This window comes from Acinonyx jubatus, chromosome D1, assembly GCF_027475565.1.
Source record: "Acinonyx jubatus isolate Ajub_Pintada_27869175 chromosome D1, VMU_Ajub_asm_v1.0, whole genome shotgun sequence".
Classification (NCBI taxonomy): domain Eukaryota; kingdom Metazoa; phylum Chordata; class Mammalia; order Carnivora; family Felidae; genus Acinonyx; species Acinonyx jubatus.
In genome coordinates, this window is record NC_069390.1 from 102,912,278 (window position 1) to 102,917,400 (window position 5,123).

Consider the following 5,123-nt stretch of genomic DNA (forward strand, 5'->3'; position numbering starts at 1 on the left):
ATGGTACCAAAATCTACATGGGGTATCTATTGCTCACTAATACATTATCCCAAACTTATAAGCTTGAAACTTTTATTATCTCACCTTCCCTATGGGTCTAGAATCCAGATGTGGCTCAGCTGGGTGCCTCTCTATCAAAGTCTGTCACAGGCTGCAATCAAGGAGCCAGGTGCAACTACAGTCTTAACTGAAAATATAACTGGGGGAGGACCCACCTCCAAGCCCTCACACATGCTGTTGGCAGGATTCAGCTCCTCATGGACTGTAGTTCTTTGCTTGCTGTTGCTTAGGGGCTTTCCTTGGTTCTCTGCCTCTCCATAGAGCAGCTCACAACACAGCACTTGGCTTTCCCCAGAAGACATGAGTAACAGTGAGAGAGGGAAGCCCAAGGTAGAATCAGTCTTTTTAATAACCTAATCTAATGTCATCAATTTTCCCATATTCTATTGGTTACTTGTGAGACCATAAGTTTGGTCTACACTCAAGGGGGGGGGGGGGGAAGATTACACAAGAACATGAAGACCAAAATATAGGAATCACTGGGAGTCATCTTAAAGGCTATCTACCACAGTAGAATCATCACAAATAAAAGACAACTTGAGTCAAAACAGCAAGAAGTCACAGAATAACAGAAACACAGAACAGAGAGTAAAGGCCTGCTCTTCAAGGCAGTTTTCCAGTTTCACATTTTGGCTTTGCTGTTCTGACACACTGGACTGTTTTGTTAGTTGGTAATGCAAATTTTCCAAGACCTCTAAAATCTAATTTAGAGGTCATTCCCAATGGTCATTGGGAAGCCATTTTCAGGATGTTAAATTAGTGTATTGTATAACTGAGCGAACAGTGGTTCCTGGAGGAGAAAAATATATGCTGAGAAATGTAAGAAGAACATCCATGAAATCCATGGATAGATAGAAAGAACTTCCATTTCCTAGGGTGACACTGACACCTCCTGCCGTGACTTGTCCAGCTTTCCTGCTGGTCTCTATTCCATCCTGATTTTTATTCCTAAGACTTATCTCTGACTAGCATCTAAGCCATTCATCCATTCACTGGTCAGCCACAAAACACTAATTGAGCACCTGCTGTGTGCTAGGCTCTGCACCAAACACTCTACAGAATTAGTCACATCCCTGCCCTTGACAGCACACAGTCTGATGGGGGAGGTAAACATATATGTAACCTTACAATTGAGTGGATGGGGTTAAGGACAGCATGCCAGGTGGTGGGCATGGCAAGGGTACAGCAGGGCAAAAAATTGTTTAAAAGTTCTGCTCAGATTAAATAAATGGAAAGAGGAAATTCTTGGCTGTCTTAATCTCATGAAGATTTTTGTCTACCAAGGAGCATCCAAAGTCTTTATGTGAAAAGGTTAATGGTCAGGAAGGACTTTATGGTTCAGTGCTGTCAAAAACTGAAGTGCGTTGCCATAGAAACCATTCTTCAATTCATTCTCTTTCTGCGTTTCAGACATATTAATCTCTCACTTTCCATGGTAAGCTTTGCTCCTCTTTCATTCTCAGATCCTTAAGTATGCCATTCCCTTTACCTAGGACGCTCCCTCTACCACATCTTCCTTCATCTTGCTGGCTCCCACTCTTTCAGCTCAGCTTGGAGGCTACTTGCTCCAGCAACCCTTCTAGGACCACTGCCACCCACAAACCATGTGGTCTTCATTAGCCTCAGAGCTGTCCCTGCTCTTACACTCTTTGTATTTTTTCCAGGTTTGTCTTTCCAGATTGCCAATAGTAAGTTCCTTGAGGACAAGGGTGTTGTTTGTCTTTATCACCAAATCTCCAGAGTGTAGCAGGTATGTGGTATATGGAAAGACACAGTTGACTGAACAGAGCATTCGTATATATACATTCATTTTCAGAATACAGCAAAAAATAAAGCAATAGAAACTCCATCCTTCTCATAGAATCAAAGTATTCTGCTCTTTCAAGCACATAACAAAGTTCAATAATTTAGTATTTCAGTTGCAAATCAACCCACAAATAAGACTAAATACAAAGGACATGATTGTTTTAAGATAGAAAGGTCAAATTTGGCTACTGGTTTATTTCTTCAATGATAACCTGAGAAGGTAAATAAGACTCCTGATTGAGAGATCTACTAAGAACCCTTGTTAAGAGCCGAAAAAATTGTGACTAAGTGACGGGGCTCCCCACCCAGGGGCCTCACTGGTAGGGTGGCTGTCCTTGACATTATCTGGCTCATGATCTTGAGAATACAATTAAAGTTGTGAAACTCTCCCCACCCCAAAGATGCACATGGACACATATTTAGAAACCTGCTTACTATTTCAGAGGTTCCCTGATCCCCCTGAGCTCATGCACAGACTTCCAACTGAGAAGCCCTGGCCTAGCATGAAGTATCTATCAAGATTCACAGACAGCTATGTGAGCTATGTGTTCTTGAGGACATAGGTCACAAAAAGCAGTTTCTCTTTCCTTCTCAAATCCTCAGGGTGACAGCGACAAAAGCAGCTATGACAGCCACCAGCTGCACCCAGCCACTGACAGATACTGAACAATATGGAAAGAGCATATTGTAAATTTCTTGAGGTCTGGGTCTGTGTCTGCTCTATTTATTGTAGCATCCCAAGTGAAAACAGAACAAGAGGCAAAAACTTGTGGAGATTTAAAAGAGAATGAAAGAACAGACATCGATGAAGACAAAGAGACAGCATTACAAAGAATCAGAAAAAGGTAAGAGGACACAGAGAGACAAAGACACAGGAGAGGCACGGGGAACCAGGACCCAAGGCATTAAGTCTCGTCACCTCCCACATGGCCTTCCCCACAATTAGCTTCAGAGCTGCCATGAGAAGGCACTAAGCTGGCCAACTGTAAAACTGTTTAACTTGTTAGGACTTAAATCAATAAGAACCAGGGTAACATTTGTGCTTCGTGTTCCTCTTATTTACGCAAAAGCCAAACTGAAGAAAAACTCTATTTCTCCAGCCTTAAACATTTCCTCCGGGGAGCTGAGTTCCTTCAAAATCAACAATGAAACGTTGAGGGGGAAAAGAATTAAGCACATCGGCAAAGCTATATTTAGATCAAGCTCAAAGACCCTCTCGGTTTTCTCCTTGTCTCCAGCTGCTTCCAATCTCAGCACAATTCCACAATTCAATTGCCACCGATCTGCAGCTTCCCATTGGGGCCTCTGGCCTGTCTAAATGCAAGAGCCAGGAAGACTGGCATGGAATACGTGGACAGCAGCTGCGGGGGCACAAGTCTGGTTCAAACCCACCCCTCCAAAGCAGATATCCCTCAGACAAACTTATGCTGACCAATACGGGGTGTCCTACCCTGCCTTCAAGGCTCTCCTTGGGGGATCCTAAAGCCTTCTCTAAACCCTCGCAGGCCAAGGCGGTGGGAAAGGCAGCATGGTAGTTAAGTGCACAGGGCTGGCTTTCCGTGCCTTTCTGGCTTTCAAGACGTTGAAGCAAGGATGCGGTGGGTGCTCAGGTTTGACCTTCGAGATTTCCCTGGGTCTTCTCATAGCAGCCATGATCAAGTGTGCTGACAACACAGGAGTCGAAAATCTGTCTATCATCTCTGTGAAGGGGACGAAGGGACCACTGAACAGACTTCCTACTGCTGATGTGGGTGACACGGTGATGGCCACGGTGAAGAAAGGCAAACCAGAGCTCAGAAAGAAGGTACACCCAGCAGTGGTAATTCGACAACGAAAGTCATACTGGAAAAAGATGGCATGTTTCTCTATTTTGAAGGTGATGGGGCTCATAGTAAACAATACCGGCAGGAAAAAAAAAAAAAAAGGTTCTCCTATCACAGGACCAGTTGCGAAGGAGTTTGCAGATTGTGGCCCAGGACTGCATCCAATGCTGCCAGCACTGCATGATTCCTTGGTGCCTTTGTTTAAAAAAAAATTAAAAATTATTAGCTCGAAAAAGGAGAGAACACAGGGCTGGCTTTGAATCCCAGCTCTGCCTCTTACTACCTCTGTGGCTAAGCCAGTTATTTAGCCTAATTTCCGGCTCTGTTTTCTGAAAAATGGGCAGAATAAAATGTGCCATATAAGGTGGTTGTATCACACGTGACTCTTGGAGGAATGCAGTGAGCAGAATACCTGTTGCATGGTAGAAATTCGGTAAACATCCCCTGATAAGACTAACCGCCCCCCCAAAAAGCTGAGCTATGCCTACATCGGAGCGCATAACCACAAGGACTGAAATGATCCAACAACAGGTCTGTTTCACCACCACCCCAGGAGGGATGCGGGGGAAAGCCTCCTCTCCATCTCCAGCGCCGATCACACTACGGGCACTGCAGGAATGCTTGGCAAACGAACACAGTTAGAAGCTAGCGTGGAAAACCGGTTTCTCTCCTGGACTTTCACACTCTCAGGATTTCTTGCCACCGGAAGTGTGGGGTTCCCCCAGCAATTCTCCACCACCAGCTAGGTGTCCTATAATTTAACCCAGTTCTAAGGCTATCCACCTGGAGAGCGTGGCAGACTCGGCAGATTAAGGGCTCAGTCCCACGAGACAGCCCTCATCCCCCTTTAAGATGCCAACTCTTGCCACGTGTGGTTTTTAACGTTTATTTTTAAGAGAGAGAGTGCAAGCGGGCGTGGCGCAGAGAGGGAGACGCAGGCTCCAGGCTCCGCACAGTCAACACAGAGCCTGACGGCGAGGCTGGAACTCACCAACCCTGAGATCCTGATCTGAGCCAAAGTGCGACTCTCGACCGACTGAGCCACCCAGGCACCCAGCTGTCACCTGTACTTCCGACCAGAGAGCTCCACATCAGAGGCTCCCCCCTCAGCCTCCATTCGCCTCATCTGAAGTGGCTCGCAGAACTCAGGCGAGCAAGTTGCGGACCAGGCTACCAGGGTATTCCCAGTTTATTATCACTAGGAGAGGCTATGCATTGCTCCCCCGCCAATCACGGGGGATACGTTCCAGAACCCGCAAAGGATGCCTGAGGAGAGAACTGAACCCGATATACATGGTTTCTTCCATATATACTCACTTATGATAAAGTTTCACGTAAATTAGGCGGAGCAGATTAACAGCAATGACAAGTAATAAAATACAATTAAACAACACGCTGTAATAAAAGTTAAGTATGTGGTGCTTCTCTCCCAGA

At 45.4% G+C, this 5,123-nt stretch overlaps 1 pseudogene; it reads left to right on the forward strand.

The window, feature by feature from the left end:
- Window positions 1-3,379: 3,379 nt before the first annotated feature.
- On the forward strand, window positions 3,380-3,873 carry LOC106986366 (60S ribosomal protein L23-like; annotated as a pseudogene).
- The last annotated feature ends 1,250 nt before the right edge of the window (window positions 3,874-5,123 follow it).